This window comes from Phodopus roborovskii, unplaced genomic scaffold, assembly GCF_943737965.1.
Source record: "Phodopus roborovskii unplaced genomic scaffold, PHOROB, whole genome shotgun sequence".
NCBI lineage: Eukaryota > Metazoa > Chordata > Mammalia > Rodentia > Cricetidae > Phodopus > Phodopus roborovskii.
Genome location: NW_026125206.1, coordinates 77,604 through 96,829, shown reverse-complemented (window position 1 = coordinate 96,829; position 19,226 = coordinate 77,604). Strand labels below are relative to the sequence as shown.

The window sequence follows — 19,226 nt, the reverse complement described above, 5'->3', positions numbered from 1 at the left end:
GAATCAATTGGATGCCCAAAGAATATAGTCTTTTCAGCGACATATGGACATATGGACAGATACATGTCAGGTTGACAGCAACTGGTGGTAGGCAGTCAGAAAAAAACAGAAAATAAACAAGCTTCCATAATGTACTCAGCTCTTAGTGAGGACTTAGCCTGCAGCCAAAGGCCACCATGATACCTCTGGAGTCAGGGCATGTTGAATTTATTGCTAGTGCAATGAGAGTGCATAGATCATGGGGACTGTGAGGAGTATGGGGATAAGAAGATGCTATAAGAACCTTGTGTGTGCTTTGGTTGTTTCATTTGTGGAGGAGCCAAGTAACCAGATCATTGTTGTAGACTGAATATTGCTAAATGATTAGGACCTAGTATCTCTATAAATCTTATGTCTGTGGAGATCAGGCTAGGCAGGACAAAGACTAAACTGAGATTTTGAAAGATATAGCAATGAACAAAAGAAGGGGAAGCATTGTACTGAGTGTGACTCAGCCAGAGTAGGTGGCTTTAGATTATTTCATTTCAGCTGGACATACCAAGGCAACTCATGATAAAACCTGAGCTTATGTGTCCAGAATCACTCATTCCCAGATGTTGGTAAAGGTTTACTTTCTTTCTCAGACAACAGTGAACAACAGCATCTTGCCCCTGAGCAACTGGGAATCTGTTTTAGGAAGGGCTATCATTAAGACTGCTGACATCTCATTGACCCCATCTCTGGCCCTATCCATGTAGAGCAGATAGGCCTTAGAGGCAGGACATTGATAAGATATCCCTTCTCTGCCCTTAAACAATGTCCTGCCCAGGAGTTTGTGCTTCCTAAGTGCTCTTTCATTTTCCATTGACAGACACTTGTATATATTTATGGAATATGGTATGATGCTTTGATATATGTAAATCGTATGAACAAGTCAAAGCAATTATAACAACATATCCACTACACGATTTACACATCCCTCTGCTTTTTGGAGTGCTATCACTCTTTTATCAATATTAAATTATAGACTTTAATTAACTCTGATCACCATGTTGTGCCACAGTCCTCAACAAATTTCTCATCTTGTGTTGAACTTTGCACCTTCTGATCAATATCTCTTCATCATAGTCCCCCTTCCCTAGTCTTTGGTTCCTACCATTCTGTGCCATGTTTCTGTGAGTTTGTACACTTTAAGATCTTACATACAGGTAAGACTGGGCAATATTTGTCCTTCTTTGCCTAGCTAAGCATAGTGTTCTTCAGGTTCATCTGTGCTGTTACAAATGACAGAATTTAAGATTCTGTTCTTTATTGAAAGTCAAAATTATCATGGGACTCACCAGAGAATCCTAGCATACTGAGTTGTTGATGAAGGCCTGGATCTGGAATGAAGATCTCCAAACAACAGTGCATTCCATTCTGCCAACTCATCTAAACCACCTCTGCTTTAGTTCCCAGAACTGAACACATGCTGTCCTTACTATCTGTGTTAGTTACTTGTTTGCTGTGATCAAGCAGCCGGTAAGAAGCAACTAAAGCAGGGGAGGGGTTTCTTTCAGCTCCCATTCTGACTGGATACAATTCCTTGTTAGGGAAGGAATGCTGAGGGAGTGAGTGTGAGGCAGCTTGTCACAGTTCCTCTACGGTTTGGAAGCAAAGAGAGATGGATGATGGTGCTAACATTATTTTCTCCCTCTGTTATTCTATGCAAGCCCCCGTTCCATGGGCTGGTGCTCCTCACATCCAGGGTAGGCCTTCCATTCTTAGTGAAACATCTCTGGAAATGCTCTCACAGTTATGCCCAGAGGTGTGTCCTAGGTGAGTCTAAATCTAACCATGTTGAAAATGAAGATTAACTCATCACACCATTTTTTACTAAAAATGCAGTCATTAAGCTGGGCAGTGGTAGCTCACATCATTAATCTCAGCGTTTGGGAGGCAGAGGCAGGCAGATCTCTGGACTCAAGGCCAGCCTGGACTGTAGAGTGAGTTCCAAGAGAAGCCAGGTCTACACAGTGAAACCCTGTCTTGAAAACCAGACAAATGAACAACCCCACCCCCCCAACTAAAATGCAGTCATGGGCTATGGTTGATAACCTAGTGATAGAGCCTAACATGATCTAGGTTCAATCTGTGGGTCACATAAATAAGATTTTCAAAATGTAGCCACTTATGAATAATTTATAGATGTGTTTTACCATTTACTTTAACAATTAATAATTATTTTTATGCCTCCCAAATACAGAGAAATCAGAACTGTAGGTACAATGTGCCCCTCTAGTGTGAGTCAGTCCAATTATTCACAGATGGCTTATGTTATCATAAGAAAACACTTTAGGCACCTAGCAAAAATCACTATTATGCATACCAGCATGTGAGACAGAAGTCAACCTCCGGGGCCTTTGATATGCCTTATCACTGGCACTTTCTCTAAAGGGGAGCCTAGGACCAGGGAGAATGATTTAACAGTTGCTTTCTGCATTTCATTGATGAGCAAATTGAAACATGAATAATGTTTTTCCTTAGTTATATCATTAATAGTAGAACTTGGATAGAACCTGGTCTTCTGGGCACAGAATCTGCATACTTTTCTGCAAGACTATTTTGTCCTGAGTTCTAGGTTCTAGATCAGAGTTTGATTAACAATAAGACTAATGGGCCAATGATGTTGTCCAGGGGGATAAAGGTGCTTGCTGCCAAGCTAAATGAACAGAGTTAATTTCCTGGAACCCTCACACTGCAAGGAATGAACCAATTCCTGAAGCTGTTCTCTAACATTCACATGTGCAAGTGTGTAGACACATGGATATGCCAGTGTACACACACATAGATAAATACATGTGAAAACAACAACAACACAAGACTAATGAGGAATCGATCAACTCAACTGTTCTTTCATTTTCTGGCTCTCCTAGCCAGCTGACAACGGTATGTCTGTGGAGCAAAATGGCCCAGGTCCACCTCAGGTGTTCACAATGGACACAGTGTGTCCTGGAGATCCACCTAGTATATCGACATGCAGAAACAGGCCCACACCTCCAAGGATGGAAGCACAGCTCACTGTGATGCTTTGCAATCAGAGGAGGCAGTAATACCAAGTGGTTCTAACCTGCATATAGTAGTGGAAATGAGGGTAAGTAAACATTCTGCCAAACTGGCAGCTCATGGTTAGCTTGGCCTTTCAGACAGTAAGCCCCCATGACACAGCCTCGAGAACTGTTAAGGAGTCTACAAAATTGGCCTCCTAATGAGTTGTAAGGCCTATGGTGGCAACAAAACAACAACAAAAATCAAACACTGACTTTGTGATGTTAAACACATAGCACTTATCACATAGGAGAATACAAGGTTTCAGTAATCAATTGGCCAAGACCCCATTCTTTTTTTAAAAAAACATATCTTTTTTTTTTTAAATTGTTAACATTTATTGTTTTCTTGTGGTTTTCACATTATTCATTCCGATCTCATCCATCTCCCCATTCCCCAACCCCCATCCACACTTGCAACATCCCTTCCAAAAACAAACCTGAACAAACAAAGTAAAACAAAGAAGAACAAGAAAGGAGAAGGAGAAGGAGAAGAAAAATAAGGAAGAATCTTGTTGAGGAAGCTGTAGTGTGGTCTGGTGAGTCACACACCCACATTTTACCCTTTAGTCCTCTATCTGTCTTTGCAAATGCTAATTGCCACGAGTCATTGCTCTGATTTTGGTCTCATTTGAGGCCTCTGTCCCCTGTCATACTATCCACAACGGTCTTCCATGTGGCTCCCTCTTGACTTCTGTTGTTGTCTTGTGTCATGAATATCCTGCAGTTTTGGGCCTGTAGGCTCATCCCCTTCTCATGCTCTAGTTCATAGATGAGGTGGATGTTGGGGTGGGCCAACTCACAGCCCTGGTCGTGGGCCTGGGTGTCAGCTGGACTGATCACCCTGCCAGCTTTTCCCCATTGCAAGACCTTGTGGATGGCTGTGGGGTTTGTGAATGTGGTTGTCTGATATTAAGGCCAGCACCAGTGCTCCTAGCCAATGTTTCTCCTCATATTGATTTGTACACACTAGAATAAAACCTAAAGCTCCCAGAAGTGCTCAAACTCCCAGGAATAATTCTAGGCAACAGTGCCTGGGTTGAGTATGAAGGAGGTTCATTACATATGGACCTCAATCCTTTACCCTTACCTATCTACACCACGGGCCTAGTGACTTTATTGCTCCTCCTATGCCTGCTTGAGCTTGGCTGTGTGCTATTTTTTATGGCTTAGTGGATTCAGGTGGTCATCATGTTGTGCCGTATGTGTTTCCCTACACAGATTTGCACATCTGCCATTATAATCAGCAGAACTCACTCTGCCAGTTTGCTGGTCCTACGAAAAAGATGGATGTCACAGAGCACGACATGGAGCAGAGCCCCTTCCAACTGTGCTCAGCTGTGACCATCTGAGCCCAGCCAACTCACATATATATGATAGTAAATCATGTTTGATTCAAACCAGTGTGTTGGGGCACTCCTCCCGTGGTATCTTTGTAGCTAACAGATCCCCATAATGTTTTAGTGCTAAAGATTGAGGTCAAGTTGACTTCTGTGGCTTATTAGCATTTAGCCATGATGAAAACTGTCTTTGCTGTCTTCATTATGAAAGAAAATAAAAGTGCCTGCGCACAGAAGCATATGGGTTTTTGCGCACTGATGCAGGGGGATAGTGCTGACATGGTGCATAGTGCCACACCTGGCACAGATCAGATTCTCTTCCCTCTTGTGCTGGCAACTCCAAGCCCAGCTAAGGGGCCCTGCAGATCCCTGTATCTATCAAGTTCTGCCTGCTTCAAGATAGATAGGAACACACTGATGGATTCTGCAGTTTTAGATTTTACAAGTTAAGTGATCTGTGTGTGCCCAAGTAGCAGAATGGATTTCCACATGTCCAGTGATTTTCATGTGATGATAGAATTATTCAGGTCATGGATGTATCTATACATGCACACCTGTATTTATGTTAACTAAATGTGAGCAAAAGCAAGAACTATTTCCCCTTTCCCAAAATTCTACATAGCACCTTCATCTATGGTCCCAATACTGCATTTTTGTTTCATTTTATTTTATTATTTTTTGGTCAATGACATTTGAAGGGAAGAAAACAGCCCCGGAAATGCTACTCTATTCCCTAGCCTTTATTTGAATATGATCCTTCTATGCTGGTGTGAAAGTGACCCTGAAGCTATCAAATGCATGGTAGCAATTGCTTTCCAGGTCATTTTAACTCATTTGGGCAGCGCCTTCAGCGATCCTCATCTAGCGGGCCACAGAACAGCTGCTTCTCATTGCGTAAGACCCCAGCATACAAACAGCACAGAGAATGGAGGCAGAGACCCCTGGCATTTACTGTGGCCCATAACCCTGCCAGCAGTGCAGCGCCGTACCTTGGCTGTGGTCCGCAGTCCTGGAGACAGCTCCTTTATCCAGCCTACATAAATAACCTCCTGTGGTCCCCGAGGCCTGGGTGGGAGAGGGGGAGAGAGTCGCCAGCCCTGACTTCCAAACTACCTCAGTAAGGATCAGGTTAATGCTAATTTTCCTAAATGACATCTAAATCCTACTGCCCATGTCATGCATGTCATTGGTCCCTCCTGAGGGTTAGTCCATAGGCAGAAGTATTTTAAATTGGATTGTTTTTCCTCCTCACATTTTTAGCTCCAACACCACTGTTTTTAAATTATAATTTCTTTTTGTTTTTCCTCAGTCCCTCACCAAATCAGACATCTGGTTTTCAAGTCTAATAATCCTTTCATATCTTTAGTTATGCCTTAAAATGTTCCCACTTTCCCCTTCTTTTGTTTGAACCTAAGCTGTTTGTTTGAGGAAGAATTTGCTGAGGGTAAAGCCAAACAGCAGGGCCTATGTGTCCCTCTGTCCCTCTGCCTTTGTACTGTGCTCATCTCCAGACCCAGGCTGGATGCAATAAGGGAAAGTTCCCTTTCATACTAGAATGGTGAGGTATGGGCAGGACCAAGGAGGTTGTTGTCCTCTTAGATGAAGAAGAAAGAGCTTGATTAGTAACCAGTATGAGAGACATACAAATCAGATCCTGTTCTGGCTCCACTCTGCTATACTGTCTTGCAGAACTATGATAATCAATCCAAAGTTCTCATAGAGAAAACTACATATGCTATAGCATAAAAACCTAGGTCAATGTCAGCGGGTAATGTCAAAGGCTCAATCTATTTCCTCATTGTTGATGGAACACTGGCTGCATGAAAGATCCTGAATTCTGGTAGGACCAATTGTGCACTAACCTCGCCCCTTAAAAAGCACAGCTCAGTCTGATGAATGCAGCATGGAATGTGTAAGAAGTTTCTGTAGTAATATTGTTGACATTTGCTCCTAGAATTAATTCACACTAAGGCTCTGCTACTAATTTGGTCCAGCTTGTTTTAGCCACAGTGTTTTCTTCCATTGGTCTCCATCACTCACTTGGCATTCTGTCTTAAGTTAATCACGACCTTTGCCTGCATGAGATATGATTACTATTGTTTTCTTCTACTCTATCCAGACAATATTAGAACCAGTAATCCAGACAAGGGGAGAGTAAATGGGGATAGAGGTCAAACAAGATATCTGGGAGGACTAGCAAGAAAAAAACATACACATATAAAAAACTGTCTAGAAATCCCTCCATGTAAGTTATAAACAAATGCAAAGACAAATGTTTTTTGCCTTTGCCTGCCATCCTCACACTTGGGAGACCAGCCTTGGCAACATAGGGAGTTTGATGCTATCCTGGTTTACATAATACACTATCACAAAACAAAACAAAAACAAAAAAGCTAACCCAATCCAAAACAAAATAACAATTTAATATGAAAAGAATACAATCAATACAATAATCCTGGCTCTAAACAAGAATACTTCTTAAACATTCTAATGCCACAAATTCAAAACTAAAAACTCTCATAATTAGAAATTATTATTATCCCAAAGGTTTAAGTTCAGTGTCTATTTCCCTATTGTTTAATAAATGAAAATGATAAATAATGAAAAGAATTTCCTTTGCGATGTTTTCATTATAAATTCCCATGTCTAATGAAAATGTATTTTCAAGTCAGGGGGATAAGCACATCTCTGAATCATGAAGCTCAATTAGAAAAACATATTTCTTATTCTATTCCGAGGGTCAGCTGGCACCATTTAGTGAAGTCCATATCGTACTATATTTTCAAAGCAATATATTTTCCACATGGGAGATTTTCTACACATGAATTAGGCATCAGAATTCTGGTGAAGGCTGAGGGAGTTAGTTTCAACTCAGCTGGCAAGCAAGCATCCCAAGGAAACATGTCTTGGATAAAGCTCATAGCGTCACCTACCTTAGCCTTGCTTAGTGTAGTGTGAATATAATGTATTTTCAAGACAGCATGTTACTATAGGAAATTACCTTGTAATTGTGTTGATGATTGCTCAGAAAAAAGAAAACAAAGATTCCTGGAATTTGTTCAATTAAAAGTCCTATCCCTTGGGGCTGGAGAGATGGCTGGATTTGTAAAGTGCCATATGTGCCTGAGGGCCTGAATTAGATTCCTAGCAAGCATGTAAAAAGCTCACTGCAGTGGTTTACACTTGTAATTCTAGTGAGCACCCTTAAGCAAGCGTATGTACTCGTGTGCATGCACACACACACAGACACATAGACAGATACACACTGAGACACACACACACACACATACACATATAGACACATACACAGACACACAGACAGACAGACACACACACACATACACACGCACACACAGACACACATACACACGCACACACAGACACACACACAGACACACACCGAGACACACACACACACACACATACACATATAGACACACACAGACACACAGACAGACAGACACACACACACATACACAGACACACGCACACACAGACACACACACAGACACACACCGAGACACACACACACACATACACATATAGACACACACAGACACACAGACAGACAGACAGACACACACACACACAGACACAGAAACACACACACATACAGACACATACCGAGACACACACACACACACACACGCACACCAGACACACACAGACATACACATACACACACACACAGAGATACACACACAGAGACACACACACAGACACACATACACATAGAGACACACACATGCACACACAGACACACACATACACATACACACACAGAGATACACACACAGAGACACACACACAGACACACATACATACACACACATACACATAGAGACACACACATGCACACACAGACACACACAGACACACACCAAGACACACACACATGCACACACAGACATACACACACACACACACACACACACACACACACACACACTAGAAATAAATCCCTTCTTAAAGGCAGCAGTGTTCTGCTTCTTTAATGGAACACATTTTGAGCAAAATAATACTAACTCATTTCTGTTTTCCTTTCCAGATTTAAAAATATTTAAAATCACCTGTTCTGTGCTAAGCCAGAAAAAAACAAACATCTTGGCAAACAACTTTCCTGTTATATTTCCTATAATCCTAAAATCTTACAATTTTAGTAATATCTAAGTAGAGAGATAGGATCAGCGATACAAATTGGTACCAGGTAGTGGGGTGGAAAAAGCATTCAATGCTGATCACCCCAGCACTCCACTTCATGTAATTTTCACATAGCTATTTACAGTTCACTTGACTTTTGCAAGTACCAAGTTCATGGTTACTGCGGAGTTCCAGGGCACTTACCCTTCCACACCCTGACAGTTTTATTTTATGAAGTCTGCAGCATGGAGAGAAAGCATCACATTCATGTAGGATTCTTTGCCTGGATTTCAGTATCATCAAAACATACTGCTTTTAATCTGCATTTCAAATTGCTTTGGAATTGGGCCATGTTTTCCAATTACATTGCTAAAAACTTCACAAGCTTTCTCTGCAGTTCCTAGTCTAAATATTTTCGTCACGGGATGGATCCTGCATGCAATACACTTGTTCCAGTTTTAAAATATGGTGCTTCACAGAGCACACATGGAAAAGCAGGCAGTGACCTCTCTGGTGTAAATCTTTTTCTATGTCAAAGACCAGAGACACTAACTGAAGGCCGTGTGCATTGAACACTGCTGGACAGCACCTAATTTAGGCACATGGAAGTCATTAGCCTGATGGAGCTGACATTCTCTGAGTGCCCCTGGTGTAATATTTTTCCATATATTTTGTTTAATTTGGTGTTCTCAATTCTAACAAAGTAGGCATTGTTATGTCTATTTAAAAAGCAAAGCCGCTGACCTGAAGTTAAGTGGCTTATTCAAGATCACACAGCTGAGAAGAGACGGATCTGGGCTCAAGCCCTGGTTCTGCAATATCAAACACATTTTATTATCAATGGCCACATTGAAATGACAGCCCAACAAGAAACCTTTCGGTAGAGATCTTGATCCTGGAATCAGGGATGAAACATCAGCAAGCCTTTCAGCAGAGCTGTCCTAGGTCCACCTTAGCTAATGTACACTTGTGTTTGCACTCATTTAGAATCAACAATTCCCATTTAAAATGTCTTTACTTGTTCATAGCATGTATCATTTATGTCATAATATATTATCAGGCCCATGTTTGCCTATCCAACATTATTATTATTATCATCATTATTGATTCTTATGTCTTTAGTTTCTTCATTCCTAGCCCATATTCTTCTGTAAACCAGTGTCTTTGGCTTTCTTCTTTCTGTTAGTGCTTACATTTTCCTGAGACTTTCTCCCTTCATTTCTTTTTTCCCCCTCCCCTTCCTTCTTTTTTCCCTTCAATACCACATAAACCTCATGGCTCTATACTGGTCCTGTGGAAGAAAGTAGAGCTTGCTTTGTTTAGTATTAAACAGTATGAAAACAGGCAAGCATGATTTTTTTTCAACACCCAAACATTGGTCTTCTTATGGCCAATTGTTCTTCCTCATTCTGCTATAAAAATTGTTAATGAATTTTTCACTTGGGTAGATGCTGAATTAATACAGTTTATGCTAAAATTATAGTGCTCAGGGCGGGAAGTAAGATACTGGAGAGACAAAAATCCCCTCTAGATTTTTAGAAAGCACAGGTACTGGCAGATAAAACAAGAATTAGGGCTTCTTTTCTGACTTACTGCCTCCACTCCCACCCTTTAAAGTTTGGTGTGTATGGATGTTCAACTATGTGAATATCTGTGTACCATGTGTGTACCTGTTGCCCTCAGAGGCCAAAATGGGAAATTGGATCCCTTGAGATTTAATTATAGATGGTTGTGAACCACCAATAGTTGCTGGAAATTGAACCTCTGGAAGAGCTGAGTCATTTCTCCAGGCCACACCCTTTGTGTTTTAATTCAGAAATGTATAGGGATACAGAGAAAAAGAAAAAGAGGAACTCATATGCAATTCCAAGGCTTGGGCATGATGCTGGTAGGAAAAGTCCTTAACCATGGGCTGAAGGATGGCTGCCACCTTTCACATATGCCCTAACAGACTGTATAGTGGGACCTTCTTGGGAAGTTCTGAGAGGGATACAGGTGGAAATTGTCATGTTCTAGAAATGTAGTTTAAACTTTATAACACTGTTAGTTAGGCATGTCTCCAAGGGACAAAGATTCCTGGTTCAGGTTTCACCATGAAGCTCAATTCTTTATATGCTTCTGCACACTGGAGTCTAATACCCAATCAAAATATGATGCTCATACTTGCAAACTCTTTTGAAAATCTACTAACCTGTGCATTAACACCTAACACAAAGCATTTACATGGTGAACATGACACAAAGTATAAACTAAAATTTTCAGAAACAGTCAGCACATCCTGCACGTTCTGAGGTCCACACTCTAGCCAGATCCTTATTTATTAGCTGCTGACTTCTGCATGTTTCTTATTTTCCAGTCTTTCCTTGTCTGTACAAAGGGTATGAGAAGTGCAAAGGGTATGAGAGTTGTTCCTCTAGATGGAGCTGTCCTTGTTATTAAATGTGAAACTCTACAGAGAGTATAAGGGGACACACACTAAACCATAAGGAATGCTCACTCCTGTTAGCAGGGAATCATCCGTGAGTTTTAATGCCTTGATCAATAAGCATTTGCTTCTTCGCCTCTTGCTTTTAGTCATTTGCCTTTTGCCCAGTGTAATCTATCACTAGTGCCCAAGAGGGAAGTGGCTTGGCTGATTAAGCTTCTCTCTGGATAAAACCTAGGGAGTGAAGATCAATAAAGAACAATTTTCAGATGGCAGTACATTTACTTCTGGTCTTGTGTTACTTTGTTCTGAGGTGGAGCTCATTTGGAATAAGATGCTATGGACTTCCAACTTCTGGAAAGGAGTGTAGGCATGAGGATAGAAGTTCAAAAGGAAGAACAAATCAGTGTTTTTTCAGGATCAAATCCATGCCCACATCCATTTCATACTTCTGTATTCTCCATTGCTCCCCTCCTTTAGAGAGATTAGAAGTAGACAAGGGCTGATGAGACCCTGTTTTTTCCCTAAGGAGCTGTAGGCAGTTGTTTGTTGTTGAGGGAAAGAGAACTATTCTTGAGTGGTGTAGCCACTACTAATTTACTGTTACTCAAATAAATAACCAAATACCTATGTTCATGTAGGCAGTCTTAATTAAATGTGTACATGCATACGCGCATGCACACACACACAGAATGAAAGTAGGAGGGGGACTGGATTTCTTGTTGGAAAGAAGAGGTTTGGTGGGAGGAAGAGGAGAGAGGGGATAAGCAAGAGAGGACAATAAAGGGTGAATATTATCAAAGTACCTTTCATATATGAAATATATACATATAGTGTATTTATAACTTTTTCATTGCAAAGACAAAATATCATGACCCAAAGCAACTTATAGAAGACATATTGGCTTATGGTTGCAGACAGAGTCCATAATGGCTGGAAGGCATCAGGTAGCTGGAGTCAGAAGCTGTAATATCACATCTCTATGTATGTGCATGAAGCAGAGAGAGGGAACTTTAAGTGAGGCTAGGCTACAAACCTTCAAAGCCTTTCCCTTGTGACATACTCCTTTTAAGAAAGTTCCATGTCCAAGATGTCCCATGATGTCCTCAAACAGTGTCACCCACAGAGGACCAAGCATTAAAATACATGAACCTGTGAGAGTCATTTCTTATTCAAACCTGTGTGTGTGTGTGTGTGTGTGTACATGCGTGTGCATGCATGTGTAAAATTGTGGCAGAATAAATATATAAAATACTAGATGTGTTAGAAGCAAGTTATTCCTGGGGAAAGGGAAAGAAGTATGAGTTTGTTTTTTTTTTTTTTTATCACATGTCAGTTCTCTTCCCTTCCCTTCCCTATTTTCCTTCTCCCCTTCCCTTCTTTTCCCCTTCCCTTCCTCTCCTGTATCTTTTTAAAAAATCTTTTTATTATGATAAAATACACACTGACATGATTTTTAACTATTTGGAAAACTACATTTCAGTGACATTAAGAATATCCAGGAGAACAAGAAAAGAGATACTATAATAGAGGGAGTCATTATAGATTTAAGGAGGAATATGGCACCAGGGAAATGCCCAGAGATCTACAAGGATGAACCCAACTAACAAAGTAGTGGAGAGGCTACATAAATGCTCTTCCACAATAATGAGATTGATGACTACCTTATATGCCATCCAAGAGCCTTCATCTAGTAGCTGATGGAAGCAGAAGCAGACACCCAAAGCTAAATACTAGCGGAACTGCTGGAATCCAGTTACAGAGAGGGAAGAGTAATGAGCAAATGGGTCAAAAATAGGCTGGAGAAACCTACAGCATCAGCTGACCTGAACAAGGGGGAGCTTATGTATCCCAGTCTGATAGCTGGGAAACCAGCATAGAATCGACCTAGAACCCTTGAATGTGGGTGTTAGTCAGGAGGACTGGGCAGTCTATAGGGCCTCTAATAATGGATCAGTATTTATCCCTAGTATATGAATGGACTTTGCGAGCCCATCCCACATGGAGGGATACTCTCTCAGCTTAGACACATGGGGGAGGGACTAGGCCATGCCCCAAATGATATGACAAACTTTGAAAACTCCTCATGGAAGGCTTTACCCTCCTTGGGACACAGAAAGGGGGTAGGCTAGGGTTTGGTGGGGGTGATAGGGGAGGATAGGAGGGTGAGGGAACTGGGATTGACATGTAAAGCAAGCTTGTTTCAAATTTAAATAAAAAGGGGGAAAACCAAATAATGCTGCTATGAAAAAATATAAAGTATTTTCATATTTCTGTGTGTCCATCACCATTACCCACTTCCATAACTCTTGCATCATCACAAACCGAAATTTTCCGTATCCCAAGCAGAAATTTCAAATATACCAAACAGTAGGTCCTCATCCCTCTTCTCCCAACTCAGGACAATCACAATTTTACTTAAGATATCTATGAATTTGATTATTCTACCTACTTCATGTAACAGGAATCATGTTTGCCCTTTGGTGATTAAGTTATTTATTACAGCCTAAAATACTAAAGTTGCATGGATGTTGTAATGGGTGCTGAGGCTTCCTTATTTTTAAAAATTGGATAATGTGATGGTTTGAAAGAAGATGGCCCCCAAAGGGAGTATTAGGAGCTGTGGCTTTGTTGGAGTGTGAGGAAGTGTATCACTGTGGAGGTGGGATTTGAGGTCTCATATATGATCAAGCCTCACCCAGTATCTCAGACCACTTCCTGTTGTCTGTGAGTCAAGATGCAGAACTCTCAGCTCCTTCTTAGCACCATGTCTGCCTGCATGCTGTCTTGCTTCCTGCTATGATGAAAATGGACTAACCCACTGACCTGTACTCAAGCCATCACAATTTAATGTTTTATTTTATAAGTTGCCATGGTCATGGTGTCCCCTCACAGCAACAGACACCCTAACTAAGATGGCTCATATTCCATTGGTTCCTACATCATCCTCTTCTAACTCCTTACTCTATCTCTGTCCTCATACTCAGAATAGCCTGTGCAAATACTTCTTGTCCATTGAGTTGATGCTGCATCACCTTAGTGACATAGACCAGATTGAACTTGCTCTCCTTACTTGGGATCTGATCCATTTTTTTCCCCACCAGTGGCTCTCCACCCTTCCAGACACTCATCTGTAAACACTGCTCCTCTATGTCTGGTGTTAGGGAGTAAGGTAATATAAGACACTAATTTCTTCAAGTTATAGTCCAGAGTGAGAGAAACAAACTTTAGAGTTATGGGGAAAGTGGTATAGGCTTGTGTATACTCTTTCTGATTGCAAAAACAAATACATTTTAAAAATGGAAAAACAGAAAACCTGAACAGATTGCCTGGCTCATCAGTAAGAACACATCTTGCCGAAGCAAAAATGCCACAAAAACAGAATGAGTAAGGCTGAAGGTCCTGGCTGGCTCTGGGCAGCAAGCAGGCAATAGGAGGAGTCGTGAGCTTCCGTGAATTAATGGAATAAAATGAGCTGTGGATTAGGGCTAAGCTCCCTGCTTGCAGAAAGTGCACTCCCTCAACCTTTAACATCTGCTTAGTGAGTGCTGAAGGATGCCTTAGCGTCACTGCTAATGGACACAGCAGCCTCAGCAACAGAGCCACCTCCCCTAGCCACTTGGCTGCTTGTTTGGGGGATGAAAGGATGGGATGTAACAATCCTAGGCATCATTTTCTTCTATCTGAGAACCTAGGCAGGGACCTCATTAGAGAAATGGAGGATGAAGGTTCCATGAAACATCCAAACTCAAAGATGTCCAGGTAGTGGGAGCAACTGGGGCAATGTTCGCTCTTCACTCTTCATTCACACTAAAACTACCCTTGATATGTGACTTCACCCTATACCCTGACAATCACTTACAGCTTGTCTACCTTAAAGAAAAGCTAATCAATGTTCAACAAAAGAACACAGAAAGAAAAGTTCCAGGGAAGAATTTCTCTACAAAGTATAACTTAAAATTGATTAAATATATCTTTAAGTAAATGTGGAGAAGCCTGGACAAAGCAGGTGAAGTGGACAAGTCCCCAAGAGAACCTCTTGTGTTCACCATCCATAGGGAAGCCATTTTCATCTTGCACCTTCAGTCTCAATCTCTCTCTCTCTCTCTCTCTCTCTCTCTCTCTCTCTCTCTCTCTCTCTGTGTGTGTGTGTGTGTGTGTGTGTGTGTGTGTGTGTGTGTGTAGAGGGAGAAGGAGGTTGAATGTGAATGTGTATTGTATCTGATTAGTGGGATTGTCTCTGTCAATTTAAGGAAATATTCACTGAGAATCAAGTGCCAGGGCCTAAGGAAACAAAACAAAGGGATTAATGGCAATGTCTACATTTCACTAATTGGCACACTTGGCCTCATCTCTACATTGCTTTCCTGGCCCGGCTCTCAATAGGAGGGCAGAATTTCACCCTCCTTTCACTAGCACAAACCTTCGTGAAAGCCCAATAAAAGAGCAGTAGGAAGGAAAGGCTGTTATTAAATTTTCTTGACAGTCACAAACTCATTTCTTGTAAGCTGGTTTCATATATTGAAAACCTTGCAGTGAGCTAAATGCAGGAGTCCAAGGGTCATTTGACCTGGTGTCTAGGGATAGATTGTATCCTGGGGCTAGACCTTGCCTTCCCAAAGCTCCTTGCAAAGAGACATGCTTGTGTCCTTCCTAATATTTCAGTTCTTCATCCCCAGAACTTCACTCTCATCCTGAAAATTAAATCTCCCAAGTTTTAAAAACACTAGCCTCAGCAATAATCCCCTGTGCATTTGACCCACAGCCACAGCCTACTTTCTTGGGAGAGTTCTGGTTATAGACACACACACACACACACACACACACACACATACACACACACGCGACATTGTAGGGAAATCAGAGTGTGGTAAGCCAAAACGCTGGTTTTAGTCTTCACTTTGACACTTGCCAACAGAAAGTTCCCAGAAAAAAAAAAAAAATCTCACCGTCTTTCTGCTCTTAGTTTCTTTCACAATAAAATAGAGGATTTACACAGAATGCTCAAAGACACCATGTTTTATGTCATTTTTCTCCTTGCAGAATGTCTTTCAGTCATTAGGTAGCATAGCCATGTGTTTGCAGTATTATGGGAGAAATGAATGACTGAACAATGCTAGAGATAGTTGGCTTTCTCACAGCTGAGGTCTCAAGCTGGTAGCCACTGTATATACTATTGATAAGCCAAACATAAGACACAGTGGAAGGTGGCTTTACGCTATCAATGTGAGTGTAGGGCCCTGCATGGACCCCCCCCACACACACACACAGGCACCTTGAGCAAGTCTGAAGCTGTTTGGCTGGAACTCCTTGTCCCAAGGCTGTTGTTATTACTCTTTCCATTTTGACATCACGCCTCATGACAACACACACCTCATAGGGAGGAGCTAAGCCTAAAATTCCTGTAATTTCCCACTGTGCTGTGAGTCAGTATTTAAGCCCATTCTTTCTTCTCAATAAATGGCATTTGGCATTTGGCATTCCGACATTACCATTGAACAAATGACCCACTGTCTTCTCTTTATTTCAATCTCTAGGCCTTCACCTGATTCGTGAAACAGATCATAGCATGGCACTACATGTGGGGAGGTCTTTTTTTGGGCTAAAGGCATAGAATGGGCTGCCTCGAGGGGCTACACTGAGAGAAAGGGACTTTCTTTCCTTCTGTCTGTCGGTCTGTCTGTCTTTCTTCTGCCTTCCTTCCTTCCTTCTTTCTTTCCTTCCTTTCTTGGCATGGCCTCATGTAGTACAGCCTCAAACTTGCTGTGTAGCTGAGAATGACCACGATCTATTGCTCCCCATGTTTTCATATCCTGAGAACCAGGATCACAGATACATGTTACTGTGCCTGCTTTATTTTTTTTGGTGTGTGTGTGTGTGTGTGTGTGTGTGTGTGTGTGTGTGTGTGTGTGAACCAAGGCTTCATGCATCTAAGCATGTTCTCTACTAACTGAGCTACATCCTCAGTGTAAAGACTGTGCACTTAATTCTACTTAGAAGCAGAGTTGTGCAAGCCAGGGAAGGACTGTTAATGACTCCACATCTGCCAACCCAGCTTCATACCACATGGCCTGGTCCCTTTTGTTCCCGAAGTGACGTTCCTAGGATGGATTTAAAAAAAATATTTTAGAGAGTATGTAATTAATACATAAATTAATAATAACTTCCCTGCTCAGTCCTGTTCCCACGCTGGTGCAAATAAATGTGTGACATATTTAGCTAAAGACAACAGACTGTTTTCCTATTTTAGCTAATCTTGGAGAAAGGCATTTTAAGAATATGTGATGGATTTATAAAAGATGTATTTATTTAATGACACCGAGGAACTGATCCTGGAATTTCACAAATACTGAGAAAACACTCTACCATTACATTGCCTTTTTAACTTTTTATTTGGAGTCAGATTCTTACTAAATTTCTCAGGCTGGATTCAAACTCAGTTTCTAATCCAGACTGAACTTCAATTTGGGATCCTCTTGCCCCTACCACTGAGTAGCAGAGTTGCAAGCCAGTGTCATCAGGCTAGGCTACTGTAACTTTGTATTTATAAACAAAACTATTTTCCCTCCATCCTTCCTTTCCTCTCCTTCTTTCTTGTCTTTTCCCTTCTTCCTTCTCTCTCCCCCTTCCTTCCTCCCCTCCATCCCTTTTTCCCTTCCATCCCCTTAGTTTCCTCTCTTTCCGTCACCCACTTTCTTCCTTTCCCTCTTCTTCATTTCTTTCCTCTTTCTCTACCCCCTTCCCTCTTTCTTTCTCCTTTTGCTCCCCTCCTTTCTTTTTCCCTCCTGCCCTCCTCGTACTTCCTTCCTTCCCTTTAATTCTCCCCTCTTTCCCTCCCCACCTTTCCTTCCCTTTAATTCTTTCTCTCTTTGCTTCCTCTGTTCTAAAAATCATGTCGGTCCCCGATAGCTTCCCAAAGTCTTTGTCACTGTTACTCCGGCACTTGTCTGAACACATTTCTTTTAGGAAAATTGATAGGAAAGCAAGCCCTCCCTGACAGCTTGTCACATGGCAAAGCCAGGATCAGCCAGAGGAGAGGCTTTTAGCAGGCCAGGGTTGCTACCGGAGTGGAGTTGCTGTCCTCAGGAAGCTGGCTGCCTGTTTCCCTTATCCCATTTGCTCAGTGTTGTTAAGGTGACATGGTGCGAACCGCTTAGAGGAGGAGGCTTCTCGTTGGATGATCTCCTGAGAGGGAAATGTGGTATTGTTCTCCAAACCCTTTCCCAGTGTGTCAGGTTTCTGTAGACCTTGTTCTTCCTTTCCACATAGGAACTGTCTAATTCACCAGGCTGGGGAAGAACTCATTTTCTGTAAGGAACCAATATACTCACGCTCACCCACGTGTACTATTGATTTACTCTGTTTTTCTGGAAAACTCTGCTAATACAGGAGCCTGGAAAGCAATAAGGCACACATGCGATGTGTTGCATTCTAATGCAGGACGCTGTGTCTGTATTTAAAGAAAAAGGATAACGGCTTCCGGAGATTGGGGATTTTTTTCTGACCGGCAGTATAGATGCTGGTAGGTCACCGAGGCTCCAGCAGATAAGCCTCCAGCCATGTTCATTCCTGCAGCTCTGATTAAACCTAGGAGGTCACAGGAAATAAAATAAATAAATAAAAATAAAAATGAAAGCAGGAGCCCTTAGGAAGAAGGGAGTCTGAGAGTGGGAGGGTAAGAAGAGAGAGGAACGGAAGAGAATGTGTTGAAAATGTATTATATACATGTATAAAGTCACCAAAAATAAGTAAAATATAAAAAGAAAGCGATATACATAGGCAAACTCAAAGATTCAAATGTATGTTTTCTGTCATATATGTAAGTCGGTTTTTTTTTTTTTAAGACACAAAACCAAATGGGGACAATTTGGGGCTAAAGGGGCACAAGTGAAAGGAGACAGGGGACAAGAGAAGGTGACAGGGGTGAATATGAGAAAAAGGTGCTATATATATATATATATATATATATGTGTGTGTGTGTGTGTATATATATATATATATATATATATATATATATATGTAAAAATATCACAGTAAACTCCATTGTTTTGTGTAGGTAATACATACAATAAAATGTGAGAGAATACTAATAAAAAGTGCCTATTAGAAGGAATAGGCTGTCATGGACATGGAGATCAATGATTTCCAAGGTCTGCAGTGGGTAATCTGGAGGCTAGTGTTCCTGGTAGGTAGTCTGTCCTCCTATCTACAGTCCAGAAAAATGAAGACATGAGAAGACCTTGAAAACGCGATTGT

General features: G+C 41.4%; 1 pseudogene; it reads left to right on the top strand.

The window, feature by feature from the left end:
• The first annotated feature begins 2,995 nt into the window (after positions 1-2,995).
• The window catches only part of LOC127226921 (ATP synthase subunit gamma, mitochondrial-like), a 33,397-nt pseudogene continuing 17,166 nt past the window's right edge, over positions 2,996-19,226 (top strand).